At 40.1% G+C, this 25,335-nt stretch overlaps 1 protein-coding gene across 4 annotated transcripts in view; it reads right to left on the bottom strand.

Moving 5' to 3' along the window:
• ACSM1 (acyl-CoA synthetase medium chain family member 1) overlaps window positions 1-10,615 on the bottom strand; it is a 64,573-nt gene extending 53,958 nt beyond the window's left edge. For 2 of the 4 annotated variants that reach the window (XM_061401319.1, XM_061401320.1), the window contains exon 1: window positions 10,307-10,442. The gene's annotated coding sequence lies outside the window, so the exon portion shown is untranslated. Of the gene's footprint in view, window positions 1-2,635; window positions 2,693-10,306 lie in introns of all 4 variants that reach the window. The other 2 variants (XM_061401321.1, XM_061401318.1) reach the window with 2 other exon arrangements.
• Between the last annotated feature and the right edge of the window lie 14,720 nt (window positions 10,616-25,335).

The raw sequence follows: 25,335 nt of genomic DNA, 5'->3' as shown, positions 1-25,335 counted from the left end.
AGTCATGTCCAACTCTTGTGACCCCACGGGCTGTAGCCTAGCAGGCTTTTCTGTCCATGTGATTCTCCAGGCCAGAAACTGGGGTGGGTTGACAATTAATTCTCCAGGGGATCTTCCTGACCCAGGAATCTAACCAAACTCTCCTGCATTGCAGGCAGATTCCTTATAAACTGAGATAGTAGGAAAGCCCAAATCTGCCTGTGAATCTGCCTGTAATGCAGGAGACCTGGGTTTGATCCCTGGATTGGGACAATCCCCTGGAGAAGGGAAAGGCTACCCACTCCAGTATTCTGGCCTGGAGAATTCCATGGGTCCATGGGGTCACAAAGAGTCAGACATGACTCAGTGACTTTCAATTTCACTTGTTGTCTAGTTCCCCTATTTGGGGCTCCATTGTGGCTCAGCTGGTAAATTAATAGTGATTCAAACCATAGATATGCAAGAGCCTTCCCCATAAGAGAGTGGGGAGGATGTAACCTAAATTTGGAGAAAGTGAAAGTTGTTCAGTTGACTCTTTGAAACCCCATGGATTATACAGTCCATGGAATTCTAGAGGCCAGAATACTGGAATGGGTAGCTTTTCACTTCTCCAGGGGATCTTCCCAACCTAGGGATTGAACCCAGGTCTCCTGCACTGCAGGCAGATTCTTTACCAGCTGAGCCACAAGGGAAGCCCAAGAATACTGGAGTGGATAGCCTATCCCTTTTCCAGGGGATCTTCCCAACCAAGGAATTGAATGGAGTCTTCTGCACTGCAGGTGGATTCTTTACCAAGTGAGGTATCAGGGAAGCCCAAATTTGGAGAATTTACTCTCAAAAACAGTACTGTATTGTGTTACTCGATCAGTCATGTCCAATTCTTTGCAATTCCATGGACTGTAGCCCACCAGGCTTCTCTGTCCATGGAATTCCCCAGGCAAGAATACTGGAGAGGGTAGCCATTTCCTTCTCCAGGGGATCTTTCTCACCCAGGGACTGAACCTGGTCTCCTGCATTTCAGGCAGATTCTTTACTGTCTGAGCCACCAGAGAAACCAGAAAAATAGCAAAGGCCATGTCAGGGGAGTGTAATTTCTTCAGTTCCATCTCACCACAGCAAAGGTTTGAAACTGTGGACCAGTGTCACAGCTCAGTTAAAGCTCAGTTTTATTTGGCAAGCAAAGGAAAATACATCCTTGAGGCATGAGGGTAGGCAGACCCAAAAGAAGAGAGGCTCAATTTTGGCTCCTCTTTTTATATGTTTTTTCTCCTCCCCCTGAACGTGCCCTGTGTAAGTTGGGCTAGCCAGGAGGGCTGTTGGTTTCACCTGAGGTTCTCACTCTGGTCCTCAGATTTTCTTTTGTTCCATTTTTGTGGATTTTTTCCTTTCTTTGTCTTTTAGCCACCACCATCTTGGACTCCTTTTTCCTATTCTAACTACCTAACAGACCAAGTTTTTAAAAACATGAACAAACAAAACACACCAACACAGAATGTCCTAGGAAGAACAGGTAGAACATTTACATCTCAAAACCCAAGTTTCCTCCTGAAGGCCTTTGTTTAAAGTCTGAAAAGATATATTTACTAAGCTAGCTTTTAACCTTAATGTAACTTAACTGTGTAAGCAATGAAAGAGCCTCTTCAATTTTTAGGGTGAGATTTCCCTTCAATTTCCACTTAAGTAAATACTTATAATTTTCGTATGTACATTTACCCAGCTGGGATGTTAGCTGGAGGCTGGCAATCTGTTGTTCCTTTTCTTTTATTTTGAAACTTTTATTTTCCATATTGAAGTCAGTTTGTTGAGATAAAATTGCGATGATGACTGTGTGCTGGGCCAGCATATGCTTCTTGGGAGTGCCACTTCTCTGATTTTGCCCCAGAGTTGTTTCAGCCCCATCTTACATGTCTCCGGTCTCCCATTGGACTGTAAGACTTGCACAGGTGCTCAGGTCACAGAATGGCCAATTCTTATGTGCATCCTTGGTTGGGCAGTTTGTTAATTACATGACTAGATTTCCCTATAGGGATAAGGTGGGCTGTATGAGGTCTCTCCTCTACCACTTCTGCAGGTTTCTCAGTCCCCTGAGAAAGACATTGCCAGCCAGGAGGAGAGAGTCCTTCTTCGGAGCTCAGAAGCACTCATAAGATTTCAGTTTTATTTCAAAAAACTTTATTAAGGTAGCCAATAAAAGGAAAAATGACAGGTCCATCTTCCCCCTAATAACTCCGTCCCACCTTACTCAATGTTTAAGCTAAGTCTTCCTCTCAGTCTCTAACTGAGGATAGCCAACCACTCAGTATCCAAATTGAGTCTTCCCAGTACCTTTTACACTGAGGATAACCTTCTCAAACAAAATCTCCCCAGTGCATTCTACACCGAAGATAACCCACTAAGCACCTAAACTGAGTAAAATCTTCCCAGTCTTTTGACTGAGGATAACCCACTCAATATCTAGACTGAGCAACCCAGGTACCTCTTCTTAAAACCAAGTTTCAAGGATAACCTCTTCTCCCACCGAATAAAACTTAGGATCATCAACCAATAAACAGGAGATCCTAGAACCAGGAGACACTCATTCAAATTTGTCTGGACTCCTCAAGAAAGTGGTTGGGCACAACGGGCCTCTGCTGCTACCAAGGCTCTGGATACTCACAGGGTTCAGGTGGAGAAGAAGAATTTGGTCAGGGTCCCTTCTTTGCAGTCACCATAACTGTCAACATAAAAAAATATTCACAACCTAAAAGTCAACAGTTATGTTTTATTTGGTGGGAAAATTTAAGACTTTGATTCCAGGAGCAGTTCCCTCAGGGTCACTTGAGATGCTGTCTTCTGGGCTGAAGTGCTAAAATTTTCCACCAAATGAAACATAACACTCAGCTTTTAGGTTGTGACAATTTTTTAAGTCAACAAGAGGATAGATATATGAAAGCTTCATCTTGAAGAGTTTGTCAGTGTGGATCCTTGGGCAATGTGAACTAAAGTATGTCCCCTTCCTTTTTGGTGTCTGTCAGTCAACAATACTTGTTGAGTCCTGTCCCCAGGCCACAGGTGCAAGAAGCAACAGGTACCACAGAGGCAGAGCCCAGAATTAAGGTCACCTCAGAAGCAAACTGAGCCCGTTTGTAATGTTTCCAAAAGCCCCCGTGATCATCACCATTAGGCTTCCTGACCCATATTAGCCAAAAATGTGTACCCTAGTGCTCACCCTATAGTGCCCCACCCAATTACCTAATGCCAACCTACATATTGGGGAACCAAGAAAAATGGCCTGTTAATGGCACAGTAAATTACATGATCTCTTTTATTGTTCCCTATGGCACTCAGTCCCAGTCCTCTTGCCTGGAAAATCCCATGGACGGAGGAGCCTGGTAGGCTGCAGTCCATGGGGTCGCGAAGAGTCAGACACGACTGAGCGACTTCACTTTCACTTTTCACTTTCCTGCATTGGAGAAGGAAATGGCAACCCACTCCAGTGTTCTTGCCTGGAGAATCCCAGGGACGGGGGAGCCTGGTGGGCTGCCGTCTATGGGGTTGCACAGAGTCGGACACGACTGAAGCGACTTAGCAGCAGCAGCAGCAGCATGGCACTCAGTCAGAGTTTGGATCTAAGGGACTCATGCTACATATACCTTTCTGTTGTCACCTTATCCCCTGTCCTCCTATGTCTCTCCCTCCATCAGATGTCCTACCCCATGACTTTCTCCCATAATCATAAACCTGAAAAGGAAAAAAAACTCCAAAAATTGTAAAGAATCCCCTTCTAACTCCTCCTGTCTCTTGCAGGGGGTGGCAGGGGGAGGGAAGAAATTTCCCCCATTCCTTCAAATTCCTTTACTCCTTCATATTCTTCTGACCAAACAAAGACCCCATCTCCCCAAAGGAACAATCCCTACTAGGATGATATTTTATCAGTCAGTTTGCTTCTGTCATCAGAACCAATTTGAGCACTATTTGATCTATATTTTAGCTCTGAAATTATTACTACAAAAAGGAGGATGACATTTTTGACACAAGATGGCCATGATATTCTTTAGATTCTGGATAAAACGGGTTAAAATGAAATCTTTTTGAAATATCAAGATCTGTTCTTTTTGCACATGCAATTAGACAAAACTGGCTTGTTGAAACATGTTTCTTTTTGGAGCGCCAATCCTGAGAGAAGCAAAAATATGCCTAGGAAAAATTCTGAAGTTAACTCCTACCATGTCCTTGAGATACAAAGCCTGCTCTGCCTGAGACATCAGCCTTGTTAACTAGTAGAACTTCAAGCCAAGGAAAAAAGAGGCAAAGAGACATTTTAAATCTTAAGCAGAAAACTGTGAGATCTGTGTCTGTTTGGATATATATGTATGTCTCAGTGTGTGTCTCTGTCTTTGGGTAATATTGCTAAGGTTAATTTGTAAATGAGCTCTAATTCAATTGGACTGAAGAAAAGTAAGCACTTACAAATCAAACAGCTCTAAATAAAAGAGAAATGGTTCACATGAACCAGGAAAAAGTTCACTATTAACTGGTATTAATATTTGTTAACCTAATTAACATAGGCATATCTTAAGAACAACATCACTGATTCAAAGAACATGAACTTGGGCAAACTCCAGGAGATGGTGAAGGACAGGGAGGCCTGGTGTGCTGCAGTCAATGGGGTTGCAAAGAGTCAGACATGACTGAGCAACTGAACAACAACAACATCTTAAGAACACACTGTAAAGAAACTTTTAAGAAAATGCAAATAAGATAAGAGCTTTGGGTGATTTATGTTTTCCAATCTATAGAATGCTGTTATAAAGGACAGTTTATGGTTGCTGAAGGAAAGTAGGATGTGTGTTTTTAATAAAAAAAAAGTTTAAGGAATGGAATTACATTTTATTAAGGGAAAAGGAAATAAGTTTGATTTATAGGTGGCAAACTTATACATTTTGACTTACAGGTTCTCTGAATGGGCAAATAAAATGATGGAAATGAAAGTGAAAAAAATATTTTTGGGACATGGACCCCAAGAAGAGAGTTTTGTACATGGTACAAGTTTCTTAAGACATTAAATTGCCTTTTAAATCTTTTATTATTACTTTAGCTAAATGAATAAATTTTGTTTCACAGTGAATATAAGCTGGTACCAAACTGGAATTTGGCTTTCTGTCCTTGGTAAAAGACAAACTTTTCTTGGAATGCTGCTTTTGATAATGGACTGTGTGAAGGTCTTTGCCTTTATTATTTTTTAAAACATTGTTACTGTGATAAAATAAATATTACTTCACAATGATCTCTGAAGTTTATGGCACACATAGACAAAGCTCATTCTGCTTCTACAAAAATTAACCTCTCATCTGCTCCTAAATCAGGGAATTTAAAATGGATTAACAATGGCTGTAAGTCAAATAGTCAGAGTCATGGGGAGTCCAAAATGGCTGCTTGAATTTTCCTGGCTCTTGATAAACCTTATTTTTTTCATTTAATGGGGTAAAGCCTTTCCTGGCTGCAAAGTTGATGTTCTCACAATGGAGAAAAAAAAAATGTTTAAAATGTGTCTTCCACTAAGGTATATGTTTTACAATCTCCAGTGATCAAGGCATCCACTTCACTGAACAAATCATGCAAGTCTGAATAAAAGCTTCACAGACGTCTTAAAACTATCGCTGTCACTATCATCCTCAATCATCAGGAAAGGACAGAAGAACAGAAATTAATTACATAGGTTTAAATAAATAAATATAATTATAAGTTTCATGACTTTTTGTCTGACATATTACTTGGCTTCTAATCTTTGTTTTCAGATATAAAGACGCTCTTCTCCTCAAGCTACTTATGGTTCAAAATAATTTGGTAATTTATACTTGTGGGTAAAATTAAAACATTTTTCTTTTCTCTCTGCCTTGTCCCTCCAGAAATTGGAGACACTTGGGTTCTGAACAGCCTTACTAGGTAGGCTATAAATTAAAACTAGATAAATAAAAAGACTGTCTCTTGAATGTACAGAAATCTCAAAGTATTTTGGGGACCTCCAAAAGAGAAAACAATCCACTGTAGCAAAATGACAGGCCTATGGCATCTATAGTCAATGGACCAAATTTATTTTAAAAATTAATTAGTCTTGGCTGTGTTTAATAAAAATGGGGGTAACTTCAAAAAATTATGTTTCAGTAAATGTTTCAGTACTAGTTTTGTTAATTAAGGTCTATATTTACTAAGACTCACTTCCCAGTTAGTCCCTTGCTACAAGATGTTATTCTGCTACAAGATTTAATTGAATTAATAGAAAGATGTTTTAAGTTTGCTTCTGAAGCCTAAATTTATAATCAATCTTCGGGTAAAGATCAGATGCTCCATGATCTACAACCAGGAGATTAACACCAGGCCATAGTCATTTAACACACTAAATCAGACAACCTGGGATATACTGGACTGCATCTGATAAAAGTTCTTAAATTTTTACTTGTAAACTTACTATTACTGCTACCTATATTGTTTGCTATACTGCCTGTTTCAGAAAATTGCTGTCTCTTACACAAAATTGTCATCTCTTACATTTCAAATGTGTGACTGAGTCTCTAACAAAATGATACATAGTTTCATATGAGATCAATGATTATAATAATGTAGCTCTAGATATGGGAAAAATCAACAAGAGGGAACGTTTTCCTGGACTATAAGAGACTACTAGTAAGGCAGGTATTGGCCAGATCTTTTACTATTTTCATGGTCAAGTCCAACAATAGCATATTAAGTGACCTATTAGAAAAATCTTCACTAGACCTGGGAATGAGCATTCCTATCACTGTGGGATGAAATAATCTTAAAAGGCCCCCAAACCAAGGATCAAATTTACAGCCATGTAGGGCCCTGCTGACTGGAAACTGGCACTTGCCATCTGCCTCTACAAAGATTAAATCAGGAGCCACTGGAGCTGCTGAGCTTCACCACCCTCTGAAAGGAGTTCAGGGCAGAAATTAAAAATAAGGCATTCTATACTCTGGGAAAAACTGGCGGGACAGGCTTTCAGATAGACATTTTCAAGAAAATACGTTCATGAACCCCAATTCTTGCATCTCCTCATCCTAGAGAAACACTAACATCCCAGGCCGACGTCTTGTCCTGGTGTTCCTGACTATCCCCTCTTTTAGGCCCCTTGGCAGCCTTTCTATTTCTATTAATCTTTGGGACATGTGTCTCTAATTTTCTTATAAAGTTTGTTTCTTCTAGAATACAAATAAATCTCCAGATGATGCTACAAGGATATCAGCTGGTTGGCACATGGACTACCCTGGAACAAGCTGCTTTGTCATTCCATGGACTCTTATCTCCCTGGGACCCCATGAAGCCCCTGTCCAGCAGGAAGAAGCCAGAGATGGTCTCCATCTCTTTCCCAATGACCTGTGTCCTTATAACCTGAGAGTTGGATGGCAGCTACTTAGACATGAGCAGAGTGTTACAGGGCTGAAGGCTTGTCTTACTGATAAGAAGAGCAGGGAATGTTGAGTCCTGTCCCCAGGCCACAAGTGTGAGGCTGCGTACCAAGGCCACGGAAGTGGAGCCCAGAACCAAGGTCATCTCCAAAGCTGACTGAGCCCCTTTGTAACATTGCCAAAGCCCCCTGGATCATCACCAGCGGGCTTCTTGACTTATGTTAGGCAAAAATACCCACCCCAGTGTTCACTTTATAGTGCCCTAACCAATCATCTATACCAACCTTCCAGCAGGAATTTTTTGGTTTTGTTTTGAGGCATAAAAATTGGCTACTAACCCACGGAAACTGTTGACTCTCCCTAGTCTGTTAGGAGTTGTTGGCCCACTGTGCTCACAGTGCCCACTTTATCTTTGTCCTTAATAAACTCACTCCTGAGTGCAGTACTCTGTATCTAGAAATTCTTTTCTACTCCACACTTGTACTGCCTCAATAACACTCTTTTTTTCCCCTTCTTTTTTAAACAACACTGTCTTTTGTTTTACAGAACACTTAAGCGAAGAAAGACCCAAAGATGTCAACTGACCCAGATGTTTGACTCTCACCCTTTGGAGAAAAATAATTTGAATTGCCAATATGTAAACACAGAGAGATTTCCCTTAAAACATGAATTGAAGATTTCTCTTGAAAACTTAGAAGGCCTGGAAAACTTTCAACCTGGCACCAACTGGCAGGAGCTGAAAATTGTCTGTGTGCATGCTAAGTCATTTCAGTCATATCCAACTCTTTGAGACCCTATGCACTGTAGCCTGCCAGGCTCCACTGTCCGTGGGATTCTTCAGGCAATAATACTGGAGTGCATTGTCATACCCTCCTCCAGGGGATCTTCTGTGTTGCCTGCATTGTAGGTGGATTCTACCCACTGAGCCACCTGGGAAGCCTGAAAATTGCCTGCTTCATTTAAATGAAACCTTCTTCAATTCAACATAGTTTCCATCACTCTTTATTTTGCCACAGCTATCTGCTTCTCCACTGATTCTACCTATCTAGTATTTGTTGACACTCTAGACTTTATTTTTGGGGGCTCCAAAATCACTGCAGATGGTGATTGCAGCCATGAAATTAAAAGACACTTACTCCTTGGAAGGACAGTTATGACCAACCTAGATAGCATATTAAAAAGCAGAGACATTACTTTGCAACAAAGGTCCATCTAGTCAAGGCTATGGTTTTTTCAGTGGTCATGTATGTATGTGAGAGTTGGACTGTAAAGAATTGATGCTTTTGAACTGTGGTGTTGGAGAAGACACTTGAGAGTCCCTTGGACTGCAAGGAGATTCAGCCAGTCCATTCTAAAGGAGATCAGTCCTGGGTGTTCTTTGGAAGGACTGATGCTAAAGCTGAAACTTCAATACTTTGGCTACCTCATGCGAAGAGTTGATCATTGGAAAAGACTCTGATGCTGGGAGAGATTGGGGGCAGGAGGAAAAGGGGACAACAGAGGATGAGATGGCTGGATGGCATCACTGACTCGATGGACATGAGTTTGGGTGAACTCCAGGAGTTGGTGATGGACAGGGAGGCCTGGCATGCTGCGATTCATGGGGTCGCAAAGAGTCGGACACGACTGAGTGACTGAACTGAACTGAGCTTAAAATCTTTGCCATAGGGCCAGATTCCAAGACAGATATGGATTTCCGTGAAGTTGCAAGGCAAATTTAGTAGCAGAGATAGTTCTAAAATCCTGCTCTTCCTTCCATTTTTTTCCAACACATACCTCTCTTCACACGCATGAACCCACTGGAGCAAGAACACCAGACTCAGTTGCTAGTTTTATACACAGGTGTTTACATGACCACAGGATTGTCCTTAAAATACTCAAGGACAATCCATAAAACCCCTTAATAAGTGGCTAAAACCAAGACAACAGAAAGAGAAATAATGGGGAAATTAACTCTTTAATATGGGCTGAATTGTGCCCCCTCAAAATTTATGTGTTCAAGTCCTAACACTCAGTGCCTCAGCGTGTGACTATATATAAGACAGAATCTTAAAAGAGGTAATGCAGTTAAAATGAGGTCTTTAAAGAGGTAATTCAGTTAAAATGAAATTTAACCTCATATGACTTGTTCAGAGTGCCTTGATGAGTTCTTACAACAGAACTTTGATTTCACAAGCATTTGGACTGAAAAAGCTATTTGTTTTATGAGGCAACATTTTTAGTGCATTACAGAGGATCCCAGCATTACAGAGCCAGGTTTGGCTCCACTTGGTACCAGGTGCATGATCTCGGCCATCGTTTATGTCTCCAGACTTGGAGGGCATAGTAATAATACTGTGTACAGTGAGTAAAAATACTCACTATGCTTTCGTAAGGATTAGTGAGATAATCAATATAATCAATTTCTCAGTGCTGTGTCTGATACAGAATAAGGGCTTAATAAGTGTTGAGGTGTCTTCTAACTCCCAGAAAATACTGAAGCCAATCCCTACCAAGTTAGATATATAGAAAATATGTTGTTAATAAAAGGCATTCACCTTAAGTGATTTGAACAAACTTTCACATAATGGAGCTTTTTTCTCAATGTTTTAACGTCTAGGTCTTTTTTACTCCTGTTGGCACCCTCCTCCCACTGCCTACCACATTCAGATATCTGACATTAAATCAATCACCAGTACACCAGTCATGGTGCTGGGCATACCACGTATTCCCTCTGATCCCTTTCTCTCAGTTTCACCATCCTCACTTTGCAACAAAGGAAATGAAGTGTCAGAGAAGAGACTCGCCCCAGGTCTGTAAGTGGCATTGCTAGAATTGAAACTGGGGCTTTAGATTTCACGTTCAGGGCTCTATATATACTTCACTGCCCCGTGGCAGACAAACACACACAGATACATACACACAAAGAAGCGATCCCTTACCTGGTACTGTCTAGGAAACGCTTGGTTATGTCTTGGATGGGGACGTTGCAAGTTCAGTTCTCTTCTGATTAGAAGTTCAGTTCTCTCTGTGTTTAGACAACAGAAATTGGTTCCTGACTACAGCTGGGGTGGAGAAGTTGGCAGGAATGAAATGATTCAAAAGGGGGAGGAGATTCTCAAGTGTGACAGCCCTCATGGAGAGAAAGCCAGTTAGAAAAACAAACTATATAACGTAATTTCCAATTATTGTGGGCCTGCCTTGTGGTTTGAATGAACAAATAAAGCCAAATGGAGCACTTTCACAAGTTCTCTGTGGATAACCTGCTCCCCTTTCCCAGTCTTATGTCCCCAGTGTTCTTATTTAAGTGAGAGCCAGGTGGCAGCATTACCTAGTAGTTAAACCTGTGCTTGGTTAGGGGCAGGAGGAGTAAGGCTCAAGATGGAAGGGAAATATATATCCCTTATATATATATATATATATATATATATATATATAATATATATATGATATAATTGTGATTGATTTGCATTGATGTATGGCAGAAACCACAACAACATTGTAAAGCAATTATCCTCCAATAAAAGATAAATACATTTTAAGAAAGCCTGTGCTTGGAGGCGGAGAGATTGGCTTAAGGGTTGGGTCTGCCTCTTACCCTTTCTCTTACCTTTTTGGACATCCTTTTCCTACACTTCGGTTTCCTTATCTATGAAATGGGAGTGCTAACGGTGACCCCTCTCTCCTATGGTTTCTCTTTGTGGTTGTCATTATTAGTATTAGGTGAAATAATTCATGAAATGTACATAGCACAGTGCTTGGCATAATCAATGTTGGCTGCTCTTATGAACTTAGGACTCTGACAGAAATAGCTTAGTGTGCTAGCAAGATGTAAGGTCTTTGGAACCCCAAAGTCTTGAGCTTAAATCCTGGCACAGCCACTTATAAGATGGTCCATGGCAGCACTTTATCTCTAACCTCTCAAAGGTAGAGGAGTCAGGGGTTGTCAGTAAGATTTATCCCACGAAATCTTCAAAAGTTTTGCACAATGTAAAGTGTGTAGAGTGCCTGGTCCAGGGATGTAGACCGTGGGTTGATACTGATGTTGCACTAGATAAGCATGGATTGTCACAGGTAGTGTCTTGTTCTGTTAGTTTTCCTCTAGAGCCATTTTGCGGTGTCATTAGGGAACAAGGGATGTCTAATATCCTGGCCCAAATTTCCCAGCACTTTTCCCCTCCCAACCTCCATTGAACCAGGGGGGGGAAAACCTCTGCTCAAAGCCACCGCCAAAGACTGCCAGAGACAGCTAGAACACCCTGATAGGCCTGAGGGGAAAGCCTGGCTTCTGTGAGGTGGGTCTTGCTCTTCCTGGCCAATGCATTGATGATGAATCCTTGCTCAGGATTAACTCTTATTTTATGGAGAGGAGGAAATAACTCTGGCCATAGTAAGCTAAATATTATGAAATAAAAAATACCCTATTACTCAAGCAGAAGAGGCAGTCACTTTTGAGGATAGAATGGGGACAGGAGGATCAGTGCACAAGGCAATCTCTGGATCTCAGTACATCTCCCTTGTGAAACTATAACACTAGTGTTGTGGTCAAAAAGACAGGTTCTGGGGCCAGGCAGTCTCAGTTTGCATCTAGCTTTTACCAGTTACCAGCTCTGGGAAACTGAGTGGGTTTATTAATCCCTTTGTACCTCAGTTTTCTCATCCTAACAATGGGTGAGTGGCAGAAACAGTAGAATTCTCAAAAGATTCCATGTGCACATCTGTCCTTCTCAAGTTTCCTCTGTAGTTAGGGTGAGGTGATTGAATTCCACTTTAGGACAATGAACTCCAAGTGGAAGTGACAAAAGTCACTTCTGGTCTAGGGCATTTAAGAACTGGTTTGAGTTCTCTTCTCTGTAAGCGTCTCCTGACTCAGTAGTCCTGGGAACCATGTGGGGAGATAGTATTAACAGCATCAAAATATGGCAGAAATTCTATCAGCCTAGTTCTCTGTAAGGTTCTTTCTGCATTACAGGTTTCAGATATCACATTCTCTCATTGCTTTTGTGGGGCTTTTTCTGGGCTATCTGGACCTCCCAAATCAATTGTGGGCCAGGCTCTAGATCCAGTTCACAGCCTCAGGGTCTGCCACTTACCCTCTTACTTACTTGCCTATTTCTCTTCTCTCAGGACCCTCTTGCTTTCAGAGTACCTGGGCCCTGGAGGGACATGGACAGTAGAAGAGTACTCATGAGTGGGTAGAGAAGAATGACTGAAAAAAATCATGACTTCATCAAAAAGCTAGATGTTAGATTCAGAAAATAGTTTTGCTCTTCTGAGCAAGTGCCCTTTCTCTGCTCTCTTCTTCCCTCTCTCTCTTCTTCTGTAGGCAGACTGGTTCTTTTGGTGGACTGAAGATTTAGTTGCTGTTTAGTTGTGAAATCGTGTCTGAATCGGTGTCCCCATGGGGTTGCTAGGCTCCTCTGGCCATGGGATTGTCCTGGCAAGAATACTGCAGTGCGTTGACATTTTCTCTAGGGCATCTTTCTGACCCAGAGATCAAACTCATGTCTCCTGCATTGCAGGCTGATTTTTTACCACTGAGCCGCCTGGGAAGCCCAAAGATTTAGTTAAAGATAGTTAAAATTAAACACTAATGCTAATCAGTTCTTGCATTACTCTCTTCTAACTTTTGTTATCATATCCTACCTTTTCTGAGTCTTCTTTCTCAATATTGATCATAGGATTCTCTCCCTTTTCTTCTCTTAATATATTATTGTTCTCCAAGGACTCATCCACAGCTAATAGCTCTTCTCATTCCATTTATTCTCTCTCTGTCTCGCTGTCTCTCAATAATTTCCTAAACACATTAAAAATGCTTACTTCCCTCTAGTTCAAATTTACATATCCAGCTGATTACTAAAATATGTCGTAACCCCCGTATTTCATAGATAGCATGGATAAATTAATATGACCACAACTGAATTCTGTGTCCCCACCTTCAAACCATTCCTCTCAGAAAACCTTACAATCACCTACCCCAGTCTACTTAATCAAAAGCTTAGACATCATCCTTCTGTGCTCCCTTACCCTTAACCTGATCTGCCTTATTTAGTCACTACGTTACCAAGTTCCGTGAAGAAGGAACTTTTTTCCTAAGCATGTCTCAAATTCTCCTTTGATACACTTACCATTCAGCTACCAAGGTAATCATTTAGAAATAAATTGCTGACTGAGTTCATTACTGGCAAGATAAAGTCCAAACTTTTTATCATGTGATATAATGACCATCCCTTCTGATATTTTGCAACCTGAACCTGATGTTGAAATAATATTGAATTTAAGTGATGTGACCCTGTCCTTTTTCAGGTAAGTTCTTTCTTCTATCCACAGAACAGATAATTGCCACAATCTGGGGGCAACTTATGCCATCAACACATACACAAAAATACTCTGTGTATTCTCTAAGGCTAATGATTGTCCAGGAAAGTTATGCACAAGCTGTACTGGGTAACAGGGACTTGACAGTCATTACTTCTTGGTTCTGAGGGTTACTGGGGCATCTAAGGACTTTGACTAGACAAAGACATGAAGGATGAGGTAGTGTATTTTTATCTCATCTTGAACAAAACAAGAGACAGTGATGTCCTTGTGCAGGCACATCTTGAAGATATTGCAAGTTCAGTTCCAGACTGCTGCAATAAAGTAAATATTGTGATAAAGTGAGTCACACAACTTTTTCTTGGTTTCCAAGTCCATATAAAAGTTACATTTATAATACACTGTAAGCTATTGTGTGCAGTATCAATATGTCTTTAAAAAGTACATAATTTATAAAAATGTGTGTGTGGGTATGTGTGTGCTCAGTTGTGTCCAACTGTTTGCAACCCCATGGACTGTTGCCCACTAGGCTCTTCTGCTCATGGAATTTTCCAGGCAAGAGTACTAGAGTGGATTACTATTTCCTCCTCCAGGGGATCATCCCAACTCAGGGATCAAACCCGCATCTTTTGTGTCTCCTGCATTGACAGGTGGATTCTTTACCACTATGCCACCAGGGAAGATCCAGTTTAAAAATACTTTATTGCTAAAACAGCTAACCATCATCTGACAATTCAGAGTTGCCCAATCCCCTCAATTTTAAAAACCATAATATCTGTGAAGCACAGTGAAGTGAAACAATAAAATGAGATATGCTTGTAGTTACAGTGAGCCAATCTGAAAGTACTGGCTTAATATTGCGATTTCTATATACAAGCCAAATGGAGAAGATGATGTGGAAGGAAGAGAGGCAGATTCTGTACTTTGGGTAAGTCGTAGATTTTCCCTAAAAGTATGAGATCTCAACATCACTTATTCCAGAGCCTGGAGAAGCATGGGACATGCACTGAGTAAGGAGATATGATCAAAATCATTCTCACAATAGGATAAAGAACAGCGAAAGTGTCAGAATGATCAATCTACCGGATTTAAAATTTTTGAAAGCTAAATGATATTCCCTTTTGCTCTTTGATTAGCAGGTTGTGTTTCTCTATTAGGGCAAACATAAAACTGGTGAATTTTGGGGCACTCTAGGAAAGGAGTAAGTCACAGTATATTCACATTCTGGTGAATGTTTTATTATTGAGTTGTAATTAAAATATAATATTATATTAGTTTCAGGTGTACAACAGTGAATTGATATTTTTATACATTATAAAATGATAAATGGAATAAGACCAGTTAACATCATCAACGTACCACACTGTTACAATATATTGACTCTGTTTCCTATATGTACATTACATCCTTGTGACTTATTTATTTTATACCTGGAAGTTTGTACCTATAATTCTCTTGACCTGTTTTATTCATCCCCCACCAATCCCCATCCCCTCTGGCAGCCATCATTTTCTTTGTATGTATGAGTCTGTTTCTGCTTTACTTTGTTTGTTCATTTGTTTTGTTTTCTAGTTTCCACATATAAGTGAGATCATGGGGAGTCTGTTTTTCTCTGATTTATTTCACTTAGCATAATACCCTCTAGATCCATCCATGTTGCCACAAATGGCATGCTTTTGTGCTTTTTATGGCAAGTAATATTCCATTGTGTATATATATGTATATATATATACACACCACATCCACTTTATCTATTCATCTATCAGTGGATATTTAGGTTGCTTCCATATCTTGGCTATTGTAAATAATGCTGCAAAGAACATAGGGAGTACATATATCCAAGGAGCGGTGGCTGCGCGAGTGCAGGAGGGCTGAGAGGAGCTACTCCATGTTCAAGGTCAGGAGGGGCAGCTGCAAAGAGATACCCCTCGTCCAAGGTAACGAGCAGTGGCTACGCTTTGCTGGAGCAGCCGTGAAGAGATACTCCACGTCCAAGGTAAGAGAAACCCAAGTAAGATGGTAGGTGTTGTGAGAGGCATCAGAGGGCAGACATACAAACCATAATCACAGAAAATGAGTCAGTCTAATCACATGGACCACAGACTTGTCTAACTCAATGAAACTAAGCCATGCCATGTGGGGCCACCCAAGACGGGTGGGTCATGGTGGAGAGGTCTGACAGAATGTGGTTCCCTGGAGAAGGGAATGGCAAACCACTTCAGTGTTCTTGACTTGAGAACCCCATGAACAGTATGAAAAGGCAAAATGATAGGATACTGAAAGAGGAACTCCCCAGGTCAGTAGGTGCCCAATATGCTACTTGAGATCAGTGGAGAAATACCTCCAAAAAGAATGAAGGGATGGATCCAAAGCAAAAACAATACGCAGTTGTGGATGTGATTGGTGACAGAAGCAAGGACTGATGCTGTAAAGAGCTATATTGCATAGGAACCTGGAATGTTAGGTCCACGAATCAAGGCAAATTGGAAGTGGTCAAACAGGAGACGGCAAGAGTGAACGTCGACATTCTAGGAATCAGCGAACTAAAACGCACTGGAATGGGTGAATTTAACTCAGATGACCGTTATATCTACTACTGTGGGCAGGAATCCCTTAGAAGAAATGGAGTAGCCATCATGGTCAACAAAAGAGTCCAAAATGCAGTACTTGGATGCAATCTCAAAAACGACAGAATGATCTCTGTTCATTTCCAAGGCAAACCATTCAATGTCACAGTAGTCCAAGTCTATGCCCCAACCAGTAATGCTGAAGAAGATGAAGTTGAACGGTTCTATGAAGACCTACAAGACCTTTTAGAACTAACACCCAAAAAAGATGTCTTTTTCATTATAGGGGACTGGAATGCAAAAGTAGGAAGTCAAGAAACACCTGGGGTAACAGGCAAATTTGGCCTTGGAATACGGAATGAAGCAGGGCAAAAGCTAATTGAGTTTTGGCAAGAAAATGCACTGGTCATAGCAAATACCCTCTTCCAACAACACAAAAGAAGACTCTACACATGGACATCACCAGATGGTCAACACCGAAATCAGATTGATTATATTCTTTGCAGCCAAAGATGGAGAAGCTCTATACAGTCAGCAAAAACAAGAATGGGAGCTGACTGTGGCTCAGATCATGAGCTCCTTATTGCCAAGTCCAGACTTAAATTGAAGAAAGTAGGGAAACCACTAGACCATTCAGGTATGACTGAAATCAAATCCCTTATGATTATACAGTGGAAGTGAGAAATAGATTTAAGGGACTAGATCTGATAGATAGAGTGCCTGATGAACTATGGACAGGGGTTCGTGACATTGTACAGGAGACAGGGATCAAGACCATCCCCATGGAAAAGAAATGCAAAAAAGCAAAATGGCTGTCTGGGGAGGCCTTACAAATAGCTGTGAAAAGAAGAGAAGCAAAAAGCAAAGGAGAAAAGGAAAGATATAAGCATCTGAATGCAGAGTTCCAAAAAATAGCAAGGAGAGAAAAGAAAGCCTTCCTCAGCGATCAATGCAAAGAAATAGAGGAAAACAACAGAACGGGAAAGACTAGAGATCTCTTCAAGAAAATTAGAGATACCAAGGGGAGATTTCATGTAAAGATGGGCTCGATAAAGGACAGAAATGATATGGACCTAACAGAAGCAGAAGATATTAAGAAGAGGTGGCAAGAATACACAGAAGAACTGTACAAAAAAAGATCTTCATGACCCAGATAATCACGATAGTGTGATCACTCAACTATAGCCAGACATCCTGGGATGTAAAGTCAAGTGGGCCTTAGAAAGCATCACTACGAACAAAGCTAGTGGAGGTGATGGAATTCCAGTGGAGTTTTTCAAATCCTGGAAGATGATGCTGTGAAAGTGCTGCACTCAATATGCCAGCACATTTGGAAAACTCAGCAGTGGCCACAGGACTGGAAAAGGTCAGTTTTCATTCCAATCCCAAAGAAAGGCAATGCCAAAGAATGCTCAAACTACCGCACAATTGCACTCATCTCACACGCTAGTAAACAATGCTCAAAATTCTCCAAGCCAGGCTTCAGCAATACATGAACCATAAAATTCCAGATGTTCAAGCTGGTTTTAGAAAAGGCAGAGGAACCAGAGATCAAATTGCCAATATCCTCTGGATCATGGAAAAAGCAAGAGAGTTCCAGAAAAACATCTATTTCTGCTTTATTGACTATGCCAAAGCCTTTGACTGTGTGGATCACAATAAACTGTGGAAAATTCTGAAAGAGATGGGAATACCAGACCACCTGACCTGCCTATTGAGAAACCTATATGCAGGTCAGGAAGCAACAGTTAGAACTGGACATGGTACAACAGACTGGTTCCAAGTAGGAAAAGGAGTACGTTAAGGCTGTATATTGTCACCCTGCTTATTTAACTTCTATGCAGAGTACATCATGAGAAACGCTGGGCTGGAAGAAGCACAAACTGGAATCAAGATTGCTGGGGGAAATATCAATAACCTCAGATATGTGGATGACACCACCCTTATGGCAGAAAGTGAAGAGGAACTCAATAGCCTCTTGATGAAAGTGAAAGAGGAGCGTGATAAAGTTGGCTTAAAGCTCAACATTCAAAAAACGAAGATCATGGCATCCGGTCCCATCACTTCATGGGAAATAGATGGGGAAACAGTGGAAACAGTGTTCCATTATTTATATATAATAACAGTTTCTTTTTTTTTTTTTTTTGGCTCCACTGCAGATGGTGATTGCAGCCATGAAATTAAAAGAGGCTTACTCCTTGGAAGGAAAGTTATGACCAACCTAGATAACATATTCAAAAGCAGAGACATTACTTTGCCAACAAAGGTCCATCTAGTCAAGGCTATGGTTTTTCCAGTGATCATGTATGGATGTGAGAGTTGGACTGTGAAGAAAGCTGAGCACCGAAGAATTGATACTTTTGAACTGTGGTGTTGGAGAAGACTCTTGAGAGTCCCTTGGACTGCAAGGAGATGGAACCAGTCTATTCTAAAGGAGATCAGTCCTGGGTGTTCATTGGAAGGACTGATGCTAAAGCTCAAATTCCAATACTTTAGCCACCTCATGTGAAGAGTTGCCTCATTGGAAAAGACTCTGATGCTGGGAGGGATTGGGAGCTGGAGGAGAAAGGGACGATAGAGGATGAGATGGCTGGATGGCATCACCGACTCGATGGACATGAGTTTGAGTGAACTCCAGGAGTTGGTGATGACAGGGAAGCCTGGCGTGCTGCACTTCATGGGGTTGCAAAGAGTCAGACATGACTGAGTGACTGAATTGCACTAAACTGATATCTTTTTAAAAATTAATTAATGCACTTCAATTGGAAGATAATTATTTAACAATATTGTGATGGTTTTTGCCATACATCAACATGAGTCAGTCACAGGTATACATGTGTCCTTTGCATCCTGAACCCCCTTTCCACCTCCCTCCAGACCCTATCCCTCTGGGTTGTCCCAGAGCATGGGCTTTGGGTGCCCTACTTCATGCATTGAATTTGCACTGGTCATCTATTTTATATGTGGTAATGCACATGTTTCAATGCTATTCTCTCAAATCATCCCACACTTGCATTCTCCTGATGAGTCCAAAAGTCTGTTCTTTACATCTGTGTCTCCTTTGCTGCCCTGTATGTAGTATCATCAGTACCATCTTTCTAACTCCATATATATGGAGTTAATATACAGTATTTGTCTTTCTCTTTCTGACTTACTTCAGTCTATAAAAGAGGCTCCAGGTTCATCCACCTTATTAGAACTGACTCAAATATGTTCCTTTTTATAGCTGAGTAATATTCCATTGTGTCAACATCCTTGTCTATTCATCTGCTGGTGGACATCTAGGTTGCTTCCATGTCCTAGCTATTGTAAATAGCTGCAATGAACATTGGGGTACATGTGTCTTTCAATTCTGGTTTCTTCTGGGTGTATGCCCAACACTGGAGTTGCTGGGTCATATGGCAGTTCTATTCCCAGTTTCTTAAGGAATCACCACACTGTTCTCCATGCTGCTGCTGCTGCTGCTAAGTCGCTTCAGTCGTGTCCGACTCTGTGCGACCCCATAGATGGCAGCCCACCAGGCTCCCCCATCCCTGGGATTCTCCAGGCAAGAACACTGGAGTGGGTTGCCATTTCCTTCTTCAATGCATGAAAGTGAAAAGTGAAAGTGAAGTCGCTCAGTCATGTCTGACCCTCAGCGACCCCATGGACTGCAGCCCACCAGGCTCCTCCATCCATGGGATTTGCCGGGCAAGAGTACTTCTCGGTAGTGGCTGTACAAGTTTGCATTCCAACCAACAGTGTAAAACAGGGTTCCCTTTTCTCCATAACCTCTCCAGCATTTATTGTTTGTAGGCTTTTTGATGCTGGCCATTCTGGCTGGTGTGAGATGATACCTCATCATGGTTTTGATTTGCATTTCCCTAGTAATGAGTGATGTTAAGAATGTTTTTGAGTTTATTAGCCATCTGTATATCTTCTTTGGAGAAACGTCTGTTTAGGTCTTTTACCCACTTTTTGATTGGGTTTGTTTTCTGATATTGAGTTGTATGAGCTGTTTGTATATTTTGGAGATTAAGTCTTTGTCCGTTGTTTCATTTGGTATTATTTTTTTTTCCATTCTGAGAGCTGTGTTTTCACCTTGCTTCTAGTTTCCTTCATTGTGCAAAAGCTTTTATGTTTAATTAGGCCCCATATGTTTATTTTTGTTTTTATTTCCAATCCTCTGGGAGTTGGGTCATAGAGGATCTTGCTGTGATTTATGTCAAAGATTGTTCTGCCTGTGTTTTCCTCTAAGAGTTTTATAGTTTCTGGTCTTACATGTAGGTCTTTAATCCATTTTGAGTTTATTTTTGTTTATGGTGTTAGAAAATGTTCTGATTTCATTCTTTTACATCTAGTTGACCAGTTTTCCCAGCACCACTTGTTGAAGACACTATCTTTTCTCCATTGTATATTTTTACTTCCTTTATCAAAGATAAGGTGTCCATAGGTGCATGGATTTATCTGTGAACATTCTGTTTTGTTCCATTGATCTATATTTCTGTCTTTGTAGCAGCACTATACTCTTGATGATTGTGGCTTTGTAGTATAGTCGGAAATCAGGAAGGTTGATTCCTCCAGTTCCATTCTTCTTTCTCAAGATTGCTTTGGTTATTTGGGGTCTTTTATGTTTCCATACAAATTGTGAAATTATTTGTTCTAATTGTGTGAAAAATACCGTTTGTTGTTTGGAAGGGATTGCATTGACTCTATAGATTGCTTTGGCTAGTATACTCATTTTCACTATATTGATTCTTCCAATCCAAGAACATAATATTTGTGTTCTCCATCGTTTCTCTATCTATTTGTGTCATCTTTGATTTCTTTCATCAGTGTTTTATAGTTTTCTGTATACAGTTCTTTAGTTTCTTTAGGCAAATTTATTCCTAAGTATTTTATTCTTTTCATTGCCATGGTGAATGGGATTGTTTCTTTAATCTTGCTTTCTGATTTTTTATTGTTGATGTATAAGAATGCAAGGAATTTCTGTGTATTAATTTTTATATCCTGCAACTTTACTATATTTATTGATTGATGAATATTCATTGATTAGTTCCAGCAATTTTCTGGTGGCATCTTTAGGGTTTTCTATATAAAGGATCATGCCATCTGCAGTGAGAGTGTTACTTCTTCTTTTCCAATCTGGATTCCTTTTATTTCTTTTTTTCTCTGATTGCTGTGGCTAGGACTTCCAAAACTATGTTGAATAGTAGTGATAGGAGTGGGCATCCTTGTCTTGTTTTTGATTTTAGAGGAAATGTTTTCAATTTTTCACCATTGAGGATAATGTTTGTGTGGGTTTGTTGTAAATGATTTTTATTATGTTGAGGCATGTTACTTCTATGCCCACTTTCTGGAATTATTGTCATAAATGGGTGTTGAAATTTGTCAATGGCTTTCTCTGCATCTATTGAAATAACTATATGGTTTTTATCTTTCAATTTGTTACTATGGTGTATCACATGGACTGATTTGCAAATATTGAGGAATCCTTGCATCCCTGGAATAAAGCTCACTTGATCATGCTGTATAATCTTTTTAATATGTTGTTGGATTATGTTTGCTAGAATTTTGTTGAGGATTTTTGTATCTGTCTTCTTGAATCAGTGTTGTTTTCTTCAGATAAATACCCAGAAGTGGAATTGTTAGGTTGCATGGTCATTCTCCTGGCAATCTTGATTCTAGCTTGTGATTCACCAAGCCTAGCATTTTGCATGATGTACTATGCATATAAGTTAAATAGGTAGGGTGACAATATACAGCCTTGATGTACTCCTTTCCCAATTTTGAACAAGTCATTTGTTCTACAGCCAGTTCTAACTGTTGCTTCTTGACCTGCATACAGGTTTCTCAAAAAACAGGTAAGATGGTCTGGTATTCCTATCTCTTTAAGAATTTTCTACAGTTTGTTGTGATTCACACAAAGCCTTAGCATAGTCAATGAAGTAGAAGTAGATGTTTTTCTAGAATTCCCCTGATTTTTCTATGACCCAACGAATGTTGGATGCCAGGCTGGATGAATCACAATGTAGAATCAAGATTGCCAGGAGAAATATCAATAACCTCAGATACGTAGATGATACCACCTTTATAGCAGAAAGTGAACAGGAACTAAAGAGCTTCTTCATGGGGGTGAAAGAGAAGAGTTAAAAAGCTGGCTTAAAATTCAACATTCAAAAAATGAAGGTTGTGGCCTCTTGTCTCATCACTTCCTGGCAAACAGACGGGAAAACAAACAATGGAAACAGTGATAAACTTTATTTTCTTGGGCTCCAAAATCACTGTGAATGCTGGATGCTGCCATGAAATTAAAGGTCCTTGCTCCTTGGGGAAAAAGCTATGACCAACCTAGATAGCATCTTAAAAAGCAGAGACATTGCTTTGTTGGCAAAGGTCCATCTAGTCAAAGTTATGGTTTTTCCAGTAGTCATGTATGGATGTGAGAGTCGGACCATAAGATGTCTGAGCACTAAAGAATTGATGCTTTCAAACTGTGGTGTTGGAGGAGACTTTAAGAGTCCCTTGGACTGCAAGGAGATCCTATCAGTCCATCCTAAAGGATATCAGTCCTGAATATGCATTGGAACACTGATGCTGAAGCTGAAGCTCCAGTACTTTGGCCACCTGATTCATAGAGCTGACTCATAAGAAAAAACCCTGAAGCTGGAAAAGATTGAAGCAGGAGAAAAAGGGGATGACAGCAGATGAGGTGGTTGGATGGCATCACCAACTCAATGGACATGAGTTTGAGCAAGCTCTGGGAGACAGTGAAGCACAGGGAAACCTAGCGGGCTTCAGTCCACGGGGTCCCAAAGAGTCAGACATAACTGAGAGACTGAACAGTATCAACAGCAATGGTCTTTCTATTTTTGGCTCATTGGGGAACCACCATGTTGCTTTTCTGTAGTGGCTCTACCAATTTACATTCCCACCAGCAGTTCCTGAACGTACACTTTTCTCCACATTTTTGCCTGTTTCTTGTTTATTTGAAAATAGCCATTGTGACAGGTGTTAGGTGATATTTCATTGGAGAACTGATTTTCATTTCCCTCATGATTAGTGATACTGAGTACCTATTCATGTGACTGTTGAACATCTTTAAGTCTTCTTTGAAAAGATGTATATTAAAGTCTTCATCCCATTTAAAATTCAGGTTTAAAGTTTTTTTATATTGAGTTTTATGAATTCTTTATATATTTTGTTTGTTAACCCTTTACTGCATATATCATTTGCAAATATTTTCTCCCATTCAGTAAATTGCCTTTCTAATTTTCCTGGTGGTTTCCTTTCCTGTGCAGAAGTTTTATAGTTTGATGTAGTCCCAGTTATTTGTTTTTCCTTCTATTGCACTTGCCTGAGGAGACAGGTGCTAAAAATATTGCTAAGGCCAAAGTCAAAGAGGCTATTTCCTATGTTTTCTTCTAAGAGTTTTATGGTTTCTGATCTTACATTTGAGACTTCAATATATTTTGAGTATATTTTTCTATTACGGTGTAGGAAAGCTATTGAGTTTATTCTTTTGTTCAGTCCAGCTTTCCCAATGTCATTTATCGAAGATTGTCTTTTCCTATATTGTATATTCTTGCCTCCTTTGTCACACATTAATTGATCACATGATGGTGGCTTTATTTCTTGACTCTATGTCTCTTCCATTGACCTCTCTTTTTGTGCCAGTATCATACTGTCTTGATTACTGTAGCTCTGCAATAAAATTTCAAGTCTTGGAGTATAATGTCTGTAGCAACTTTTTTTCCTCAAGATTGCTCTGGCTAGTTGGGGTCTTTTGTGTTTCCATAAACATTTTAACTTGTTTATTCTAGTTCTGTGAAAAATGCCATTGGTATTTTGATAAGGGTTGTACTGAGTCTGTTGATTGCTCTGGATAGCATAGACTTTTTAACAACAATGATACTTTTAATCAATGAGCACAGCATATCTTTCTATTTTTTCAGACATCTTTAATTTCTTTGTAAAATATAATAGTTTTCAGAAAACAGGTCTTTCACCTACTTTATGAAATTTATTAAATAAATTTAATATAATTTAATGAATTTATTATATTTATAAATATATAATAAATATTATATTATAATATAAATTCATGAAATTATAAGCAAGATTGCTTTTTTTTTGCTGAGACTTTGTTATTAGTGTATAGAAAATCAAGAGATTTTGGTGTATTGTTTGTATGTTGCAACTTTACTGAATTCATTTATTAGTTCTAATAGTTTTTTGATGGCATCTTTGAAGTTTTCTACATTCAGTTTCATCATCCACAAGTGGTTAAGTTTTATTTCTCCCTTTCCAGTTTGGATATTTTTATTCCTTTTATTTTCCTAATTGTTGCAGCTAGGACTTTCAATACTATGTTGAATACAAATGGTGGGTATATGTATGTTTGTCTTGTTCCTGATCTTAAGCTTTTCCTTTAAAGGAAACACTTTCAGATTTTCACCATTGCATCCTATATAGCTGTGAACCACATATGGCCTTTATTATGTTAAGGTATGCTCCTTCTGTTAGTTAGGAAGTTAGGCATGAGCAATGAGGGATACCCTAGCTGAAAAGAATGCAAACGGATCTCTAAAACCCATTCCAGACACACCTGGGAGAGATCACAGATAAGCTACAAAATAACCACAGAGACTTTTCCAAATCCTGCACATGTGCCCTTGGCACACAGTGGATACAAAATAACCACAGGGCCTTCTTCAAGTAACTTTAGGCATCTAGGAGCCCATTTCAGTTCAGTTCAGTTCAGTTCAGTCGCTCAGCTGTGTCTGACTCTGTGACCCCATGGACTGCAGCACGCCAGGCCTCCTTATCCATCACCAGCTCCCGGTTTACTCAAACTCATGTCCGTTGAGTCGGTGATGCCATCCAACCATCTCATCTCCTGTTGTCCCCTTCTCCCGCCTTCAATCTTTCCCAGCATCAGGGTCTTTTCCAATGAGTCAGTTCTTCACATCAGGTGGCCAAAGTATTGGAGTTTCAACTTTAGTATCAGCCCTTCCAATGAATATTCAGGATTGATTTCCTTTAGGATGGACTGATTGGATCTCCTTGCTGTCTGAGGGACTCTCAAGAGTCTTCTCCAACACCAC

This window comes from Bos javanicus, chromosome 25, assembly GCF_032452875.1.
Source record: "Bos javanicus breed banteng chromosome 25, ARS-OSU_banteng_1.0, whole genome shotgun sequence".
NCBI classification, from domain to species: Eukaryota; Metazoa; Chordata; class Mammalia; order Artiodactyla; family Bovidae; genus Bos; species Bos javanicus.
The sequence above is the reverse complement of the archived record's forward strand: the minus strand, read 5'-3'. Positions and strand labels throughout refer to the sequence as shown.